This window comes from Lissotriton vulgaris, chromosome 8 (genome assembly GCF_964263255.1).
Source record: "Lissotriton vulgaris chromosome 8, aLisVul1.2, whole genome shotgun sequence".
NCBI lineage: Eukaryota > Metazoa > Chordata > Amphibia > Caudata > Salamandridae > Lissotriton > Lissotriton vulgaris.
The window spans coordinates 408,854,766-408,877,457 of record NC_141696.1 but is presented as its reverse complement, the minus strand read 5'-3'; the positions used below and the strand labels follow the sequence as shown (position 1 = coordinate 408,877,457).

General features: G+C 45.5%; 1 protein-coding gene across 4 annotated transcripts in view; it reads left to right on the top strand.

Moving 5' to 3' along the window:
* Positions 1 to 22,692, top strand: part of UBE3A (ubiquitin protein ligase E3A) — a 246,710-nt gene that overhangs the window by 91,228 nt on the left and 132,790 nt on the right. The window contains exon 3 of one of the 4 annotated variants that reach the window (XM_086934177.1): positions 15,683 to 15,749. The exons of the other annotated variants lie outside the window; for them this stretch is intronic. The gene's annotated coding sequence lies outside the window, so the exon portion shown is untranslated. The remainder of the gene's footprint in view (positions 1 to 15,682; positions 15,750 to 22,692) is intronic. 4 annotated transcript variants of the gene reach the window in all.

Here is a 22,692-nt window from a genome sequence, read left to right as displayed (position 1 = left end):
TTACCAGCGCTGCAGCAGACGCATCCCTATTAGCGGCACATGGGTTTTGCCATGAGGTTAACCAGCGACGTCACGCCTGGCTCCGCCTTACGTCACTAAAACCGGACGCACAGCATAGGGTAGCCAACCTTCCATTTTCTGGCGAGACCCTTTTTGGGAAACATGTGGATAACGAAATAGCCCGCATGAAGGCGGAGGCCTAAACGCTCACGGCTGTGGGCCTGGAGAAGCCCAAAGAAGCGAAGAAATCGTACCGCCCATTCCAACAGCGGTTCGGTGGACAGGGCAGAGGATGTGGCCAACCTTCGGGACAGTAGCAGCAACATCAACAGTTCCGTAAGCCATTCCAGAAACGCCCGAAGGGCAGAGGAGGCCAACAGTCGGCCCCAGCGACCAAAGCCCCGGCCGGGTCTAGGACCTGAGCACTTACTACCCCCGGATCTGTTACCCACTCCGGTAGGGGGAAGCATTACATTTTTTCTGGCAGAGTGTAGAAAAATTACTCAGGACAAGTGGGTGCTGAATATTGTTTGCAATGGATACAGTCTTCGGTTCACCAGCCCGCCTCCAGCAATTCCACCGGTCAGCTCGCAGTTTCAGCTGCGCGAGCTTCAGGCGGAGGCAGATATCCTGTTAAGGAAAAGGGCGATAGAAGACGTACCTCTGTCTCAGAGAGGAAGAGGTCTGTACTCCCGGTTCTTCTTGGTTCGCAAGAAGGACAAGAACGAGTTCAGTCCCATTCTGGACTTGCGACAGGCAAACAGATGGATTCGCAGGGAAAAGTTTCGCATGCTGTCGTTGCATCAGATTTATCCTCCGTTGCAACAGGGAGACTGGCTATGTGCTATAGACCTACAGGATGCGTACTTCCATGTGCCCATTGCAAACAAACACAGGAAGTTCCTGCTGTTCCAAGTCGGCGCCAATCATTATCAATACACAGTACTCCCATTCGGACTAAAGTCTGCGCCAAGAACATTCTCGAAGTGCATGGCGGTGGTAGCAGCATACCTACGGAAGAACAAGGTGTTTGTCTACCCGTACCTGGACGATTGGTTGATCAAGGCATCCTCCTTCTCAGAAGCGCGAGCACACTTCCAGAAGACGTGCGTTCTCTTGAACAAGCTGGGGTTGCACATCAACATGTCCAAGTCTGTCCCGACTCCGGTCCAATGCATACAGTACTTGGGAGCCTCCATCAATACGCTGTCAGCAAGCGTGTCTCCTTCGGAAGAGCGACGATTATCACTCCTTCGGAAGGCTCAGGATCTTATGACCACTCCATCTACAACAGTGAGGACGGTGTCTTCTCTACTGGGATCGATGGCCTCCTGTATCTTCCTGACGCCACACGCACGGCTGCACATGAGACCGCTGCAGGAGTGCTTGGAAGACCAGTGGGATCAGAGGAAATGATCCTGGGACGACAAGATACGACTGTCTCTGCATGCTCTTCAGTCTCTGAAGTGGTGGTGTTCAGCGGAGAGAATCTCCTCAGAGGGGTTTCCTTTCACAAGGACATTCCCACGCAGACGGTCGTGACGGATGCTTCTCTCCAGGGGTGGGGAGCGTACTCCGGAAACCTACAGATTCAAGGAAAGTGGTCCCCGATGGAGGCCACGTATCACATCAATTTCCTGGAACTCAGATCTGTTCACTTGGCACTGAAGGCCTTTCTTCCGTCTTTTCAGACCAACTCTCTGCTTGTACAGACGGACAATACCACCACGATGTATTACCTCAACAAGCAGGGGGGCTCGAGATCACGCACTCTGTCGCAGGAGGCGCAGACGATCTGGCACTGGCTTCTGGCCAGAGGACTGACGATAACGGCTACCCATCTCCCAGGTGTGCAGAATGTTCAGGCGGACGCACTGAGCAGACTGATTCAGGAAAACCACGAATGGGTCATAAACGACGAAGTACTAGGAGAAGTCTTCGCAAGGTGGGGAACTCCAGACGTAGATCTGTTTGCCACCGCCGAAAACAGCAAATGCCGAGACTTCGCCTCCAGGTACAACAAGCAGGGGACGCTGGGGAATGCGTTATGGATCAACTGGTCGAACAGCTTTCTGTACGCTTTTCCACCCATTCCCCTGATTCCGGCGGTGCTCATCAAGCTGGCCAGGGCTCGGATAATACTCATTGCCCCGGAATGGCCCAGACAGTGGTAGTTCACGGACCTGCTTCACCGGTCTCTCCTTCCTCACATTCGGCTGCCGTGCAGGCCGGGCCTTCTCAGGAAGTTCGGGGGACAGTTGTTACACCCCAACCTCTCGTCTTTGAGTTTGGCGGCATGGCTCCTGAGATAGTGCAATATGGCCATCTGAATCTGCCCGAAGATTGCATGGACATACTGAAGGAGTCTAAGAGACCTTCCACTCGGACTTCCTATGCTTACAAGTGGAAGAGGTTCTGTATCTGGTGCCAGTCTAAGAACCATGACCCGACTACGTGCAAGGAAGATGTCATCCTTCCTTACCTTCTACATTTGGCACAGTCTGGACTTAATGTTCATTCCATTAAGGTTCATCTCGCTGCATTGACTGCCTACAGGAAATGCCCTTCACAAACTTCCTTCTTCCAGATCCCTGTGATCAAAGATTTTCTGGAAGGCTTGAAGAAAGTATTCCCTCCTGTCAGGCTTCCTTCGCCTTCATGGGAACTGAATGTGGTGCTGTCCAGGTTGATGAAGGAGCCTTTTGAACCTATTCATAAGGCTTCGTTGCAGCACCTGTCCTGGAAGGCGGCGTTCCTCATGGCCATTACATCGGCCCGCAGGGTGAGTGAAATTCAGGCTTTGTGTTGTCAAGAACCTTTACTGTATTTCATGCTGCTAAGGTTGTTATACGTACTCACCCTGAATTTCTTCACAAGGTTATTTCTGATTTTCATGTCAACCAGACCATAACTTTGCCTACGTTTTTTCAGAATCCTTCATCTCCAGCGGAAAGGGCTCTCCATTCCCTGGATGTTAGGAGGGTGTTGAAATTTTATCTGGATAAAACCAAAGATATTCGTAGGTCTGACCAGTTGTTTATCAATTCTGGATCAGTCAGGACGGGTCTTGCTACCTCTAAGCAGTCCATCTCTAGGTGGATTGTGTCCTGCATACAATTGTGTTACCAAAAAGCTAATAAGACCTCAGGAGGTAAGCCTAAGGCTCATTCCACCAGGGGCAAAGCTGCCACAGCAGCCTTGCTCCGTAACGTGCCGATTGCTGAAATCTGCAAAGCAGCCACTTGGAAGTCGGTTCATACCTTTGCTAAGCATTACTGTCTGGACACTGATGCCAGGGCAGATGCTCAGGTTGGACAGGCTTCGCTGCGGAATTTGTTCGCACAATAGTGGTGTTAATTTCTTTCTCCACCGCCGCTTTGGTGTGGGGATGGGCTTGCCATTCTATTCACTAGATTATGACTATACACAGAGATCACATAAACAAAGGAAGAGTGTCCGTCAGTATAGCGTTATTATAGTGAAGGTAGCACGTAAGAATATGAGGCCAGCTGTTGTTGATCAAAGGGCTGGACCAATTTTCAAGAAAAAATACATGATTTTTTCAGGAAACCCTCACTCACCCTAGTGGTGACATGCTTCATCATCGGGTCCACTGGGGAGATCGAGTACCTCCCCAGTGTGCTACGACGCCAGGAGACTGCGGAGCAGGTTTTGTGAGAGTGAAATGTGAAAAAAGAGTGTGGTTAAAAATGTCAGAGGTTGTCCCAAAAAATCATTTATTCGCTGGTCAACTTGACATAGTAAAAGTTAAGGCTATGTGCAGGGAAACTATCCAAAAGAAATACTGGTGTTTCCCTGTTAGGGGAAGGTCAACATGTTTCTGCCCTTTAAGTGTGTGATTTACAGGGCTTTCGTCAGGACCAGTGAGCGGGTGTTACCTCAGCAGGTATAGGCGCGCTAAGGCCTACCCTGCCGTAGGCGGTGAAAGTTAAAAAGTAGCACTATGTGTAAAAAGGTGCGTTTTAAAAATACAAACCAAAAGGCTGGGGGATTTGACCTCTATTGCGAGGAGCCCAGAAGTCTGTAAGTAGACAAACAGAGAACACACAAGACATAAAAACAAGGACATGTAGTCAATATTAATCAAGAATTATTGCCATTTCGACTGTGGTTTGGCGTGATACGTGCTAACAAACCTATCAAAGGCCGTGGCCGTGATGGGTTGCTTAGTAGACTATAGGTTGTGCCCCAGAGTCATGGTGATGGGCCTCAACTAATGCCAAAGTCAAGTGATCTGACACAAGGCGTTGCGCAGGTTGTGAGGTAATGTCAATGGAGGCTTGCAGTGCTAAGTCCATCCGTGTTGGAAGCCGGTCGGCTGCCTGTACTTATAACATTACCTATAATTAGGAGGCGGAGAGATAATCCCCTTGGTGATGCGTAGAGAACGAAGCTACGCAGTGGTTCTGCGTAGCCTCGCTGGCCGTGAATTAAGGAACTTAAAATCGGCACGCATATTTGTGAAATAATGGAAAAAATACGCGAAACAATCCTCACTTGTATTCAAAGTGGACCACGCCCCATAGATTCAGGGGGGGGGGTGGGAGCGACAATGGCACACCCTATCAAGGTAAAAACACACAAGCACACGGAGAGTTCAAGAACACTGGCAAAGTTATACACACAAAACACTTAGCTTGTTTGAGAAGTCCAAATTGTAGATCTTACGCCCGCAACGCCCGGCACCCACTCGGCACCTAGCTGTCCCCCGCTGGATCTCGTGGATCACGAGCGAGGGGCGAGCCCGGCGCTCGTGATCCACGAGATCCAGCGGGGGACAGCTAGGTGCCGAGTGGGTGCCGGGCGTTGCGGGCGTAAGATCTACAATTTGGACTTCTCAAACAAGCTAAGTGTTTTGTGTGTATAACTTTGCCAGTGTTCTTGAACTCTCCGTGTGCTTGTGTGTTTTTACCTTGATAGGGTGTGCCATTGTCGCTCCCACCCCCCCCTGAATCTATGGGGCGTGGTCCACTTTGAATACAAGTGAGGATTGTTTCGCGTATTTTTTCCATTATTTCACAAATATGCGTGCCGATTTTAAGTTCCTTAATTCACGGCCAGCCAGGCTACGCAGAACCACTGCGTAGCTTCGTTCTCTACGCATCACCAAGGGGATTATCTCTCCGCCTCCTAATTATAGGTAATGTTATAAGTACAGGCAGCCGACCGGCTTCCAACACGGATGGACTTAGCACTGCAAGCCTCCATTGACATTACCTCACAACCTGCGCAACGCCTTGTGTCAGATCACTTGACTTTGGCATTAGTTGAGGCCCATCACCATGACTCTGGGGCACAACCTATAGTCTACTAAGCAACCCATCACGGCCACGGCCTTTGATAGGTTTGTTAGCACGTATCACGCCAAACCACAGTCGAAATGGCAATAATTCTTGATTAATATTGACTACATGTCCTTGTTTTTATGTCTTGTGTGTTCTCTGTTTGTCTACTTACAGACTTCTGGGCTCCTCGCAATAGAGGTCAAATCCCCCAGCCTTTTGGTTTGTATTTTTAAAACGCACCTTTTTACACATAGTGCTACTTTTTAACTTTCACCGCCTACGGCAGGGTAGGCCTTAGCGCGCCTATACCTGCTGAGGTAACACCCGCTCACTGGTCCTGACGAAAGCCCTGTAAATCACACACTTAAAGGGCAGAAACATGTTGACCTTCCCCTAACAGGGAAACACCAGTATTTCTTTTGGATAGTTTCCCTGCACATAGCCTTAACTTTTACTATGTCAAGTTGACCAGCGAATAAATGATTTTTTGGGACAACCTCTGACATTTTTAACCACACTCTTTTTTCACATTTCACTCTCACAAAACCTGCTCCGCAGTCTCCTGGCGTCGTAGCACACTGGGGAGGTACTCGATCTCCCCAGTGGACCCGATGATGAAGCATGTCACCACTAGGGTGAGTGAGGGTTTCCTGAAAAAATCATGTATTTTTTCTTGAAAATTGGTCCAGCCCTTTGATCAACAACAGCTGGCCTCATATTCTTACGTGCTACCTTCACTATAATAACGCTATACTGACGGACACTCTTCCTTTGTTTATGTATTTACTGATTGGGGACTAAGAGTGCTCTTGAACCCTGCCTCTCCCTTTGTTAACGGATATACACAGAGATCCCCTACTACAGAAGGAGTAGTTTCTGTCCTGTAACTCCAGTTCTGTAGTAGGGGTATCTCTGTTATAGTCATAAGCGCCCGCCCTCCTCCCAGGTGGAGATAATTCTTCATGTAAGGAATGCTACAGGTCTGGCGTGCTACGCCTTCAAAAAGAACTGAAAGTAAGAGGGACCTGCTATGCATTCTGGGATACTGGGAGAAAGTTCTGGAAAGTTCTCTTAAAGTCACAGTATCCTATTTAAGCCACATAATGGCAGCCTATGGGGCTTGTCTGTCCATGCCTTCCTCTCTATCATTCCAGAGTCTTTTGCTGGTGGAGACAAGTTTCTCTATGGTAGAAACTGGGCAGGCTGTGTTGTGTGTGGTATTGTTTGGTGGAATTTCTAGTTGAAGTACTGGACAGTGTAGCCTGTGGATATAGGCTGCATTATTTGTCTTTAAATTCTCTCTTAAGTGTCTTTGCAATTTCTGCATGATTTGACAATTTAAGAGATTATTTTTGATTGCCGGGGTCCACGCACATGGGCGGGACTAGTCACTAGATTATGACTATAACAGAGATACCCCTACTACAGAACTGGAGTTACAGGACAGAAACGACTCCTTCCGCGGTGGCGGAAGATATCAAGAACCTCATAGCAGAATACAACGAGGAAGCTGACAGAGAAGTACAGCACATGGGGAAATATGCGACGGCCCGGTCGTATGGGGAGGGAGAACGCCCGGGCTCCCACCTGGCCAGGATAATGCGTAACTCAAGACGCCCGCAAGTAATATCAGAGCTGGAGGCAACCGATGGTCACCTCCTCACGGAAGAACCAGAGATCGTAGAGGAGTTCAGGAACTATTACTCCGAGCTCTACTTTTCAAGCACCGCAAATAATGAGGAAGCTATGGATGATTACCTGGGCCATATACAGCTGCCCTTCTTAAAGAGCTCTGACCGGGAATTCTTGATGCAGCCCATACACAGGGACGAGATCGCGGACGCGCTGGCAACCATGCGATCGGCCAGTGCCCCCGGAGCGGATGGGCTCACAGAGGGCTTTTACAAGGTGTTTAAAGATCTATTGATTCCTCATTTATCCACTCTATTCAATGGCATCTGTGTAGAGGGACGCATGCCACGGTCTATGCGGGAAGCCCTGATAGTAACTATTCTTAAACCAGGTAAACCCGCTAATGCTTATAGCTCCTACAGACCACTGTCTCTCCTAAATGTCGACACCAAGATCTAAGCCAAGGTCTTGGCGACGCGATTGGCGTTACTAGCCCTGGAGCTGGGGGCACCGGAGCTGGCTGGATTCATCCTTGACCGGAATCTCACCTATAATATTCGAACCGTATTAGGGACTATGCAGCATGTCAGGCAGGACACTAAGGCCTTGGCCGTCTTCCTAGACATGGAAAAAGCATTTGATTCTGTTGAGTGGCCCTTTATGCTCTGTGTGCTGAGGCGCCTGGGACTGGGCGAACCGTTTTTACAACTGGTGGGAGCGCTCTACTATCACCCCACTGCCCGGATACGCGTAGGAGACCGGGTCTCGGAGTCCTTTGCGATTGGCAGAGGCACTAGGCAGGGTTGCCCACTTTCGCCACTGCTCTATGCGCTGGTGGCCGAACCGCTGGCATGTGCTCTTCGGGAGTATCATGGCAACGAGTAGGTGAATTTCCCTACGTAAAAAATCGTCATATCAACGTACGCGGATGACACCTTGCTGTATGTCCGCGACCCTGAGTCTAATCTCACCTCAGTATTACGGGAGGTGGTACGTTATGGCGCACTCTCTGGCCTCCGAGTTAATTGGTCGAAATCAGTGGCCTTCCCCCTGACTCCGAAGACTACTCAGTTTGATATGGAGTACCCGTTGCATTGGACGACGGAGCTGGTCAGGTATTTAGGGATTATGCTCCACTCTGACCCGGAACTCCTAATCCGTGAAAACTATGGAGTTGCGTACAGCAAGCTGGAAGATGATGTAGAAAAGTGGATCAACCTTCCGCTGTCCTTAATGGGACGTATATCAATTATGAAGATGGTGATCCTACCTAGATTCCCGTTTCTCTTTAATAACATCCCGATTGTGCTGTCCAAGTCCTTTTTTAATAGCCTGACACAGCTCCTTATTAAACTAGCTTGGGGGGGTAAACAGCCCAGAGTGAAATGGATGACCCTAATACAGCCGTATGAAACGGAGGGAAAAATTGAATGCCCCAGACATGGAAAAGTACTACAGAGTAGCACAAGCGTCACATATGCACACGTGGATACACGGGAAAGCAGTGATACCACATGTCCGGTTGGAACGACTATTCGCAGCTCCGCTCCCTGCCAAGAACAGATGCATACTGGTAAGTAACATATTCCTTATCTTCTGTTGAAGTTTGTCCAGGTGATTTAGGAGTCACTTATTTTTAAAGTGTTGTGGGTTAGGTTGTACAGCACACTAATCCCAAAGGAGGAGACCTAAACCTGAGACAAAATAAATTTTGCACAATATTCTGAACCCATTTTTCCTTTGTGATATTCTTCCACTCTTCCAGGTAGTTAGCAATGCTTTCCCTAACGGGAGTGAGTAACGTGAGGAGTCACTGCTGTCCTCCTGTGGGTGGCTTATCAGTCGTTTGCTATTGTTCACCAGATTTGGTGCCCCAGGAATGGGGCATGTCACAATAGTCACAAATTGCACCCACAGTTTGCAATTAATCCTGACTGAAATCCCACGTTCTTTTGCCCATGCGCCACAACAAGGCTTCACAGGAGCCTGGTGACCATTGGAGTGTTTTACAACCTATTTCCTCATATAAAACTCTGTATGTGTACAGTCCAGCCCAACACTTCATATGCCACTTCTCCACTGCTGTGACTCTGCCTTCCAGTACCTTTGCCATTCGGTCCCGGGGAACCATTCCTAATTTTACTATTTTAGTGCCTTTTTGAGAAATTGATTGTCTTGTCTAAATTGTTTGCTATATTGTAGCCAGAGCTTTATATTTGTGATACATTCTTGCCATGGGGATTTGGACAGTGACGTGAGTTTACCCTTGTAATCCCCCCCGTCTGCCCCCCCCCCCCCCCCAGTTACTTTGCATGAATTGCTTGAGTCTTAGTTTATGAACCTACTAGTATACTCATTTGCAGTTCTTCTCTTTTTAATTATAACTTTAGCTAATTTTGGTATTGTATTTTCTAGTGTTTATTTAGCCCCTCAGTCTTGGATGGTCCGGGGAGGAGGAAGGGTTGTGAGTTGTTTTGAAGAATAATTTAAATTTCATCCGGTCATTCCTCTGCACCCAAAATCTTTGTCATGTAGTGGGATCTCAGCTCCTACGAGAGTTATGTTCCCATTGAGCTGAAAGTTTCCTGGGTTGAAGAGACTGATATTATCATGGCCCTGTGCTTCCACTCCTTTTTTAGTCCTCTATGTTTTGAGGATACAATTCCTTGGCAGAGATGTTGTTCTGCTGAGACTACAGAAAGGCACTGCGATGCTATACTAATGGCAGATTGTGCTCTACCTAGATACTAATTAACAATAATGACAACAATGAATCTGCAGCACTAAACCTTGTGGTTGACGCACCATTGGAAATTAGTCTCTGTAGTCCAGTGTTAACTTTCCTGGGTCGATTTCATGAGCAACACCACCCTTGCCTTTGGATATGTCCTATAGATTCATATACTGTGATATCTACGCTTTTTGATGCGACACAAAGATTGTGCTCCTAAGTGTCACCACTGACCCATTAACTGTGATTTTTGTCAATTCTTCGTGCCACAATATCTACACTCCCCATTGTGCCCCATAGTTCTTTAGTTGCTCCTCCACTATTCGATAGACCCATTGACCCTATTTTTGCTGGTGTCGAGTGGGTGCTCCTGGAGGGGACCAGGGGCTCTATAGGTTTCTTAGTTTATACAGACTCAGAAATGGTTGTTGAGGAACAGCAGCCTATTGTAATGTGAATGTCAGCTGCTCTTGGATAACTAGTTTCTCTTGATAGCAGTGGTATCTTCCTTAGTTTCATTTTGGCCACATCTGGGTGGATCCAAAGTACTCCAGCACACTCTTTGTGGAAATGAGAAGCCACAGTAGGACGCTAGCTGCGAGTGTTTCAGAAGATAGCCAACTGTTTTGTGGACGTTTTATTCCTGTGACTGCAATTAGACTCATTCTTTGTCGTGTAGGCTACTCTTAGCAAATGTCACTGTCAACTTCAAACCTTTCTTAAGATCAGACTAGAAACCCAGACCCTATATACATAGCACAGATATAGGAATAGCTTCATACCTTTATCACCAGAAGTAAAAAATGCTGAAGCAAGCATGGTATATATGTGCAAATGTTACACTCCACATCTCTCCTTCATTAAATACCTAAGCACAGCAACAAGTTTGCTGTGACATGATTGGAGTGCATCTCTGTACTTCACACACCTGAGTATTCACGGGCTACACGGCAAACCAGCACTTAACAAATATAACAAGCAATGATGTGTTTTCCTTGACGCAGCCTTGGTGCTTCATTGCAGGAGTCAATAGTCTCCTGTAGTAGCTTTGTATCTTCAGAGATGAATTATAGTACGAGCTCATTACAAAAAAATAGCAGTACAAGCTTAAGCAATTATGCTGCACCCAGTTTGTGCCAAACCAAGTATAACGTTCTATTATGAGAAAAAAAAGCAAGGGAATTAGTTTTGCATAGCGCCCTCACTGCACTCTTCATGAATTCCACTTCTAATGAATTACAGAAATTACCTTATTAATGGTAACAGTGATATCACATGGTGAATTGACAGTGTGGGTATATAGCATTGGGCATCAATGCTGTTACTTTTTTTAGGTCTCATTATGCTGCACCCAGTTTGTGCCAAACCAAGTATAACGTTCTATTATGAGAAGAAAAAAAGCAAGGGAATTAGGTTTGCACAGCGCCCTCACTGCACTCTTCATGAATTCCACTTCTAATGAATTACAGAAATTACCTTATTAATGGTAACAGTGATATCACATGGTGAATTGACAGTGTGGGTATATAGCATTAATTTGGGCATCAATGCTGTTACTTTTTTTAGGTCTCGCCTACGCAGCGCGCAAGCGCTGCTTAGGAGGGGACCTTTCGGAATCGCTCAGGACTTTGCTAGAAACTCGTGCATATTTTGCATTGGTTTCTATTGGCACTTGTGCACTTTTGGTGTTACCCTTGCGGGGGCGAGCAGCGGCGCCATCTGTTTGTAATTATCGCGCCTACCGCTGCTCGCTTCCGCAAGGCAAGCGCTCTGCATGCACGAGTACTCTAACTTTCGTGGCCTCAGGGCCGCGCTTGTCTTTCAGCGCTTGTTAAATGTAGAGGCTATCGGCATTCCTCTGGAAGGCGTATCCCTCATTGGTCATCACTGCTTTAGCTACATTTTTATCTACTTCTTCTCCCATCCCTGCCTGGCATCTCCCTCTGATGTCACTCGTGAAGTCGTACCCTCCTCTTATTTAGACCTAGGCCACTTTGGCTCCGATGGGAGCTGCCGTGTATTACTGGTAGATTTTAAGATTGGGGTATCGCCAATAATGCAGCTCACCACTAAGTTGACAAGTCTTTTTCTAAACCTGCTTAAGACCTAGCTTCTATTGCCCTGTTCATGTGCCCGGCGTGCACCCACCTGTGTCCCCTTGGTTTAAATGTCCATGTGTTTTAGATACCCTGTATTGTTGGATCTCTGAAACCAACTACCTCTACTCGAATAATATGATGTGTTTGATGTCTTTACGTAAACTTCTTCACACCCAAATCCTCCATCCCGTGATCCCTTTTATCACACGTTTTCTTATACTCTGCCCTTCCTTACCTTCCATTATCCGCCAATGGCACAAGGCTAACACATTCCTCACATCAAAAATTGCCTGCTTGATACAAGACTTCCGGAATTGATAGAGCATGTCCGAGAGGTTTTGGTTCCCCCGGTTGGCAGCCAGAAAGAGCATGAAGGTTCCGGTGTAAAAACAGAAAAAAATACTATCAGTGCTAAACATGGCAGCCATGCTGGAAGGATGCGAAATATTGGCGTGTGGGGAATATTGGCGTTTGCTGCAACTATGCATTCCTTGCAGTGCCAGAGAGGGCTGTACTTGCAAACAAAGGAACCATCTTGGAGTGAAAACGTGCAGTAACAGTTGCAACTACAAATAAAGGAACATGGTGACGCCTACAAATAAGGTGGCTTCTATTTCTGGACAGCAATTGCAGCTTGACTTTAAAGCAAGCGGCGGTTGAAGTGCATGAGAAAGTATGGAGACAGTGATGGGAGGGAATGTGGCGTAACAACCAGAGCTGCCATCTTTGGCCTTTGGCTCCGCCTCCTGTGATTCTGGACAAATACTCACTTAATTTCCCTGTGCCTACAAAAAACAAACATTTGCAATGCAAGAAGTCTCGCATTTACGCAAATTTTAGCTATTGACATTGCAAATACCAATGCCTTTTATTTTTGTTTTTGTTTTTAAAACATAAATAAAAGACATTGTCATTTACAATGCCAATAGCTTAAACTCGCGTAAATGCAAGACCTATTGCATTGCAAATGCTTGTTCTTGTGGTGGAGGTGGTTTCAGCAGTATTACACCTTCTCGCTTTGACTTTCTATAACCTCTGTACTTCAAGTGAGTTTTCATTGTTTGACAGGCTCATCTGTTAATGAAATATTTGTATCCAAGCTTTAATAGTTCTTGTGGTAGCATTGTGTATTCTACTATTTATTTTTTGTCATTTTTGTTTGATGTAATTGTGTTGTTTTTGGTATGGCAGACTGCTTAATTTGTGATGGTTTTATGTAGGGTAACTTTTTTATGGCTAGCCTACAGAAATATTTTAGCTGTATGTTGTCAAAGACCTATTGTGCACTATACCAAAGCTCACAGTAGGATTTAGGTCAGCCCAATAGTTGCTAATAATGTCCATCTTTTTTGCTTTCTTCTTATTCAATGGCTTGCATTATCCAACTTGTGTCATCTCCTCTCCTGGAGCCTATCCTCTTTACTTGTGTCATTTCTACTGCTCACTTTTAGCACACACCCTTTTTCTTACTCAAGCATAACAAGAGAGTGCTTGCGTTTTCCAGATGCCTCCTTCATGTGCCTCTCTCCTGTTCTGTCAAATGCCCTCTTTCTTGCAATTGTCTCTCCACCTCACAGTACTCTTTTGTTTCTTTTTGTGGAAGTACTTGCTGAGTGCATGTTTTCCAGCTGCATCCCCTGTTTGCTTCTCTCTTTCTCCCTCCCATTTTGTGTTGCTATTTCGTCCGTGTACGTCTCTACCACCCCTCCCCAATCTGTGTATTTCTCATGCCCCCACCTCATGTTCATTCTTGCTCTCTTGCATGTCACGTGTTTCCCCTCCTTTCCATGTGCTGTTAGTCCCCCTCCTATCTCGTTTGCTCCTCTGTTACTCCCCATACCAAACACCTTTGGTGCTTTTTTTAATTTTTATTTTATTAAAACGCCTGTGATAACAAAACATAAATTGATGTATCTGTCCAAGTGGTGGTCACCATCTTTGATCAGCAAATACATTTTTTTATTTAAATGATACCCACGTCATTCCTCTGGGGCGCGCACGCATTTGTCAGTGGAATGACGCGAGCACCGTTGCACATGTGTATGTATACATATATAATTTCCAATCATGGATCCAAACATGCAACACAGGCGCTGACACCGTGGGATCGTGTTCAAGGAAAAGTTTTCTTTATTCCATTAGGATGGTTTGACGGGTTTCGGCGGCAAAGAACCGCCTTGCTCACAACAGTTACATACACAGAGAAAGTGCTATATATACAAAGGTAACAGTGATTGGTTACGTGGTGGGAGAGTATGTTGCCATGGTAACTTCCTGATAGGCATGGAAGAGTTATGTTTCACTACATGTGATGAGTCATGACAGCTCATGGAGTCTGTCTTCCAAATAATATAACAAAGTGAAACATATTCGGTTCGGACTAAATTACATTGCGAAAACATATTCTAGTCAAATGTAGATAATTGCATAATGAAACGTTATACATGTTAGTTTGCACAATGTATAAAAAACCAAATTAAATTCCAAATATTAACATCCTCTTGGCAAGTTGTGTTTAGAAGACGGCTTCTTAGTGGATCTAGTGACTCCTAGCGCAAGGTATATTGCGGCTGTATATTTGTAGACAAGAACCACGGCAATCAAACACATGTAAATTGTAATGTGCTTGTGAAGTGATACCCAGTATGATGTGGGTCAGTACTGCGCTGGTTTGATATCTGACATGTTGCGTTTGTGTAGCGCATAAATGCGCAGTGTTATGTTAGTCAGGCCTTGACTGGTCAGGGAAAGTATCCTTGACGTGTTTTACTAATGAATAGTAACAACCTAATCTGGCCAGATACTGTTATCAAGGGACTAGTGCCCAACAAACCATGTGCATTAACTTCATCCTTCTCCATGTATGAGGTGAAGGCAGTAGGGAGCTTCTTGACAAATGTCGGGGATAATGATTCTGGAGGTAGACAAGACCATAGCCGACTGTAAGATGTATGTTTACTCTCACCTATTGTTTGGAGTGAAAAAAGTGAAATGAAATTCCAAAAAGTAGTTCTTATTTTTATTTTATTAAAACGCCTATAATAACAAAACAAAAATTGATGTATCTGTCCAAGTGGTGGTCACCATCTTTGATCAGCAAATAAAAAAATGTATCTAAATGATACCCACGTCATTCCTCTGGGGCGCGCACGCATTTGTCAGTGGAATGACGCGAGCACCGTTGCACATGTGTATGTATATATATATAATATATATTTAATATTATTTTGATGGTGCTGCACAGCATCCTGAAGCTGCACAGCACAGACAAAAGTGATTGGCAAAGCCAATAGGTTCCAAAGGTACTACATATTGGCTTTGACAATGCTTATTTCCGTGCTCTTTTTAAGTGCATTTGTCAAAGCCTGCTCAATTTTCCTTGTTGCTCCCTTCAAGCTTATACTCCGCTCCCTCTATACCACCCAGCCCTGCCCGGATAACTTCCTATTCCATGCAAAAAATAGGTAAAATGGATCGACTTGTTTTCAGTTAGGAAATATGGCTCGGATGATGTTGCATGATTGAAAATGGGTGGAATGCAGTCCAGAAGAATCAAATGGAAGGCAAGGTGTAAAAAATGGTGGAAAGAGATAAAGTGGTTGGTGGTCTCCTATTAGGTGGGTAAGTTGGTCCAGGCTAACAGCTGGAGAGATCTAGGAAATGCACGACTGACCAGAAGAGGGAAATGAGCAGAAGGGTTGCATCAGAAATACTGCTGAAATAAATGGATGCATTGTTAGATGAAAACAGTGGGAATAAAAGCCTTTATCAAATAGTCTTGCAACTCAGTTTCAGCAACCATCTAATTCTTATATTTATTTTTGAAGGTATTATGAAATTAGTTTTATTTGTTTTATATTATTCTACTCTTGAATAAGAACGAATTTATGTGCCTTTTCTACTTTTCTGGGAAGCTGTGAAGGAGCTTCCCATTGCTGACCTCAGTACAGTTTGCAAGTTTCCGCTGTTTTACAAAACGCAGTATGTACACTGTTTGCCTTTGTGTAGCTGCATGACAATTCGTATCCGTCACGTCAGTTGAAGTCTTGTACTTCAGAAACTTTCAGACGCTTGGCGTGAAGGATATTTTCTTGTGTCTTCTTGTACTTGATAGTTTGAATTTTATTAAGCCTGGTTGGTATTTCAACAACGGTAATTTAATATAAGCACGGATATTCTAGGCTCTACATCGGTTGGAAGTATATTAATTAAAAGAATGTAAACTAAACATTCTATCGAGCAGAAAAAATGCAGCAATTTTTTTAGTGTGAGTTATGGTACAAGAAAATGCGTGAAAGTGATTTGTGTGGCGCGCGCATCTTTTAAATGTAGTTAAGATCAGTCTGCATGTGGCAGATCTTAAACGTGCATTGGAGTGCACTGTGTGGTTGTTTCCAAGGTATCACAGTTGTGCGGCATGCAGCATGAAATCAGAAATATTTAAAAGCAAATTTTGTAAAATTTATTATACATAGGCTTCTTTTACAAACGTGCATTGTACTGTAGAACACAACATGCTGTAAGAGATACTCCATTTAAATTTCCTACTTAGCAGTAAAGCTATTTGTTGAAAAAAAACAAAAAAAACTCTCCCGTAGTGAGTGTTTAGTTTGAAACCACATTTTGATTTCAAGTGTGTAGTGCTTTCAAATGATAGTATTGCCTGCCACTCTCCAGTAGCCAAGCTAACACAGTAAATAAAAACAAGCAATGACAAATGCTACAGGCGTGTATTCAGTTTACTACATTTCTTCCTGGTCCGTCGGTTACACTTCTGGAAAAATGCTTAATGTCTTTCTATAAAAGTTTCCCAGAGAGGACGGATTGCCTATTTTGATATAGTGAGTTGTGCTTAAGTCAGTCTCCCACTTTCCCTCCAATATATTTGTTTGCGTGCGCGTGCACTTGCTGTGGTAGTGAAAATAAAAATGAATGTTGCCCAGTAACACATTATTTAGTCTGGTGCATCATAGGCCCTCCCCAGAATCGACGAAAATATCTCTAAAGTTCCAGCTATTGGTAAAAAACTAGTTCAAACCCAAAAACTATGTATTTTATTGTCTGTGGATTGTCTAAGTCATAAGGCAACTTCGCGTGTAGCACATTAGTGCCACTGACGTCAGTAAATTTACTTGTAAATAGAACACTAGGTTTGAAATTAAACAGAGTGGCAAAAAATGCAAACGTGCAGTTATGAGTTCACTACAAAATTGTAATTTGCATTTGACCTGAAGAGCATTGTTCTTGAATGTGATAAATTATGTTATCTTTTTTTTTTTTGTTAACCAAACTTTATTGCATTTTTATCAGGTGGCATTACAAAAAAAATGACTTTCCAATTAGCGAATGAGTACAAAAGGTAGGAGTCACTAGCATGTGTAAAGTGCCATAAGTATGCCATCCCAGTACCTTCTTGGTCAAGCCAATGCAGGAAGAAAAACAAGATAAAACATAAGCAACCCCCACCCGGATCCCAAACGAAGCAAAAATCCTCGATGTGTCACCTAAGAGCAGACACTCGGAACCGTAAGGGGGAGATGTACATGCAAGTGTGGTGCAGTCCAATTATGGACCTGGTAAAACCGGTGGTAATGGAGCCTCTGCATAACACAGCCACCCTGTGGTGAACCCATATGGACAACCTCACTGTGATTCAGTGTCTCCCCAAGGAATAGGATCTTGTGCGTTAAAGCCCTCCAACAGCATATCCCATTCCATGTAGATGGGCAATTTGCGCAGTCCCCTGTATTGCTTCCCCCTGAGGGCCATACTTTCTGCAAGACCACAACGATGAACCTCCTCTCACCAGTCTAGTTTTGGAGCCAATGGGGGCTTCCAGCGTCTAGTGAGCAGGCTTCTCGCAGACAGTAAAGCAAATTTCGTGAATCGCCTTCCCACTTTGGATCTTCTAGGTCCTGTGGGCAGGCCCAGGATACAGTGTTAAATGTTATCCCAGAAGTCCCGTCTCGTGACCTCACCTAGTGTTCCTGTTATTCCCGCCCAGTAGTTTGAAAGTTGTGAACAGGCCCACAACATGTGTATCAAGTCTTCCCCTCCACTCTGCAACGGGGACATATGGAGGGCACAGTGGGTAGGTACATCTGATGCATTTTGTGAGGTGTTGGGTAATCCCTGTGCAAAATGTCATGTTGAAAGAAATGTGAATTTCGAGTTGCAGGACATTTTTTTGGGGTGTTCTATCACACAGTCCCATTTCTTATCAGAGAGTGCCCTGGTTAAGTCTGTCTCCCACCTTTCCCTTATGTATGTAAGTGGTGTCCGAGGTGGTTCCCGAGGCCCTTATATAGCCACCGCACTAAGTGCTGACCATGCTCCATTGTGTGCAATGCCCGGAGTAGCTCACAAGTCGAAGTCTTGCACTGTCTGCTGTCCAATATTTATGCAAATATCGAAGGATACTGGCATGTGTGAGGAATAGGGAGTCCGGAAGGTAATGTTTGTAGGAAATTCCCATGTGTTATAAGGGAGCCATGTGCAAACAGATACCCTACCGTAGTGACCCCTTCTCGTTCCCAGGGTTCAAGTCTACTTCTCACTAAGGTGCTGGAGGTGATAAGGAGGCCTCACAAGGGTATATTGTGTGCGTAAGGCTCCCAGACCAATGTATACTTCGTTGCTAGTTTCCAATACGTTAGCGCAGTTCGTAAGAACGTGTCGGCATCATCGGGGCATCTAGGCACAGCAGATGGTGCAGCTGACCGCGCTCTAGTTTAGCCTTGGTATTGTCTATTTCGGAGAGGTTTTGACAAGCGAACCAGTACGCCAACCATTGCAGTTGCCTGACTATGCAGTTACCTGACTATACAGTACGCCTTGAAGTCGGAGGGGCCCCCATTCCTCCATTATCAGTTGGTAGTTGTAGTTCCGCTAAGCTGACTTTGGGGCGTTCCTTCCCCCTTCACCAGATCAATCAGTATGGATGTTAAGATATTGGAAAACTCCTGCAGGGATGGATCCGTCCACAACTTGGTGTAAGAGGCTCTGTAACATCACCGTTTTAGCAAGGTCTAGTCGTCCAACCACAGACCGGGGAAACGTAACCCAGAAGGCGACCTGTCAGGGCCAGCTCTATATTTGAACCCCAAGGTACCGGAAGGTGCAAGAGGCCACCAGGATCTCGTAATCACTGAAGCGCAGGGTGGGCTCTGCATATGTGCTGGCGAAGGAGTATGCACAGTATTTGTCTGCATTTATGTGGAGGCCTGAAAGATTCTCAAAGGTGGATAACAACTGGGCCATCTCTGCTTGTGTGTTTCGAATATTATTAAAATACAAAATCATGTAATTCACGTAGTGATCTAGTATGGACTGCATTGCTCCCAGGAATCCGCTTATGACCAGGCTCCTGTCAAATATTTTGTGCTATTGGTTAACCGCTAGTATTAAAAGAAGAGGGGACAACCCTGCCTCGTACCTCACCATACTGGGTAGGTTTGGGATATGTGTGGACCTGTTCGAGCCTGAGCCATGGGAACAGTATAAAGTAGTTTGATCTACCTAATGTAGGCCAGAGGTATCTCGAAAGGAGTCTGGGCCGCCAGCATGAAACCTAATTTGAGAAATCGAAAGCCTGTCAAATGTCCAGTGAGAGGCAACTGACATACCGGTATAGGTCCTGGCTTGCATCCATTATCTTGAAAAACTGCTGGATATTCAGCGAGGTATTTGCCACGGCACAAACCTGCATTGATCTATACGTATCAGTTCTGGGTGCACTGGAGCAACCTGTGAGCCACAGTCTTGCTAAGTATTTTATACTTGCTGTTCAGTATTGAGAGTGGGCGTTAAGAGGACAACTCCTGTGGGAGCTTCCCTGGCTTCAGCAGGCATGTCACTAGTGATTCTCTGGAAGAGGGGAGAAGACCCGTGTCAAAGGATGTATTATATAATGTGTCTAGTTGCGGGATCAATTTAGTGGAGAATGTGGAGTAAAACTCCACTGCAATTCCGGACCTCAGCATTTTATTGCGTGCCAGTTCTTTCATGACCCCTCTGATTTCATCTGCCGTAACAAGGAGCAGAGAAATCCTCATTGTCAGCTGCCTGCACCCTAGGAATTTTTGTCCCTCGAATGAACCTAGTTAATTCCACCGGATCAGGAGGGAGGGGTGTGGAGTATAACTCTGTGTATTAATCTTGGAATGCTGTATTAGTCCTGAGTCGAGCTACCACCGCGCCCAAGGATCAGTGAGGGAGAGAGGTCAAGACGTATTAAGCATGCCAGGAGTGTACCCGATTTGTCAGCCTCGGCGTGTACCCTCTGTGTGTATAGGCGATACTCCTAATGGCTGTGCCCAGGATTGAACCTTAAACACTTCCCATTGTATAATGGGCGAGGAAGTTGCTAGGGTGCCCCGGAATAAAGTGTCTTCTAACAAGCGAGGTTGGAACCTCCATGTGGGAATTGGACTTGGTAACCGGCCCCATGCTAGTGAGATCTCTAGGGGGTTAGGATCCAATGTTGTCTTGCCAAGGTAAGTGGCATGGGTGACGCTTAGTTAGACTTGTGTTGGGCATAAGAATATGTCTAAATGTGAGTGCAGTGCATGTGAATAAAAGGAGTATTCCCTCATGCATTCATTGCTGCCATGCATCAAATATTTCTCAAATATCTACCCATTGTTTCACCATTCAGGCTTGGTGGGCCAGCATGGCCCCTGGCAGTGAGTGGTGCGACCTATCTAGAGCGATATCTAGTACAGCATTATCTAGTATAGGCCAACTCTCCTCAGGGCTCCGGCCTCTGTGCCAACTGTCCCCATCCGTCACCACCCAGGCCTTGTCCACTCTTTAGGCCTCCAGTCCAGGCTAACTGAGGCCGGTGTGAATGCCCCGCCCCGCCACTGTAATTGTGGAGTGTGAAGAAGAGTGAAACAGGGGACAGATAGTCAAGGGGGAAAGTCGAAGATGAGGCAGGGCCGTCCACTCCTCACATGGCAAACCTCCGGGCCTCCCCTCTCGTGCCACACTGGGCCTCTCTTTTGCAGGGGAAGCTCGGCTCCACACCATTAATCTTGGGCAGGGTTCTGGGAATGGACCCTTCCATCAGTGCCACAAAATAGGCGCGGTCGTCATGGCTCCAGGGGCTTACATCAGGTCTTCCTCTCCGGTGCCAGCCACCGGTCACCAACTCCTTCACGCCATTTCTGTATCTCTTTGCAGCTGCTAGAGCATGTGCAAGCAGAAGTCTCTGAGTTCCCAACAGCCGGGCGTTCATGCCATCACCTCATCACAGCAGGGTACCTTCATCAGTAGTGGCTCTGGTGTACTGAGTTGCCTATGGCTTCCGATGGCCTCTACCAGTTTGACCCCTCAGCCTGCCTCTGCCTGCCATTTTGGTAGTGCGGTCGCCAAGCAGCCGGTCGTCTGAGTCATATTTATGCTCCCTGCTTCCCCACCAGGGTGCCGCTGTCTGCAGTAGTGTCACCCAGGGTTGATCTTCCAGGCTAGGCTGCCGATGGTGCAGCCAGGGCGTGATTATGGCTGAATTTTAGGGCCCGAGTACGGTAGCCCTCCGATTACCCGTCCCCAATGTCCGGGTGTTGGTCACAACGCCCACCACTCTTTAGTTAAAGTTCAGATTCCCAGGTATGGGAATTCCTCAGAATTTCGGTTGCTAATAACTTTGCCCCCGTTTGACCTAAAGATATTTCTACATTGGCGGTTTACAATTTAAGCAGTGATTGGGTAAGTTGGTTGTAAATATAAAAGGGGGTCCAAAACGAGATTCTCCACCTATACATTTTCCATAGACTTTGCTATCTTGCGTAGCACAAAAACTGCTGAACAGATTTACATGAAATTTGGCAGGAGTAGACGTTATGGTGCACAAATTATCCTTTTAGGTACTATAGATAAGCAGATTAAGTATTTTTTATTTAAGTTATAAGGAATTTAAACTTTGTGATGTGTTGCTGTATTTCTGTGAAATGTTGCGGTATTTTGCTGAAGTACCAATGTACACTGTGATGGCAAGGTATTATGTGATTGGCTAATGGCATTAACAAAACAGAGGGGGGAGGGTCCTGGGGACAGTTTAACGACCCTACAGTGCTGCTATCCCTATAAACAGTTTAACCAACAAAGAATAGCAAGGGGTCAAATGTTATGCAATCCAAATGTCATTACTAGGAAAGGGGAACCTCATTCCTATCACATGAAAAACGAATGATCTGCTACTCCAGTCACACATGGGGTCTCCCTCTTTGTGAGAAGATTCCCATCAGTCACCACTCGGATCCGCCCTTCATCATCTGGGATCCTTCACACATTAAGGTAGGGTGGCATACCCACTGTGGACTGGCAGATGTTAAAGCCTAGACCTACACGTGGGACCCAGTGATAAAGTTGTAACTAGTATTGATAAGGGTGACTGAAAGCAGTGCTCTAAATGTGAAGTATATTGTGATAAGTGAATGTGAATAATCATAAAATTAGGTAAAGAAGAGAAAAAGCTTTTTAATATGTTTCTCATCACTCCCAAGATAATAAAAAGTGTGTAGTGGACTAAACAAATAACCACTATTGATGGAAAACGGTCAACATGTTTCTGCAGACTAATTTGATCCAAATGGTATCATGCTGCTTCCTCAGGACCATGTAACTACTGCTTTGTGAGAAAAATAAGGAAAGGTAAAATATCACCTGATTTACAGTGATAGCATCCTTCTCCTGACTTCAAAGTTCAACGAGATATGGATCCATTCCTAGAAGGACACACACAAATAAGAAAAAGAAACGTGGAATGCATACGATTAACTGTGGATCACTGAAGAATGTTAATTCATATAAACAGTGTCTCACACTTAGACTAATGTATCAAATTATTGACATCAATCAACATCTATTACAGATGCTCACTTACCCTTGTAATTAAACAACAGGGGGTGGTGATGGACAGAGT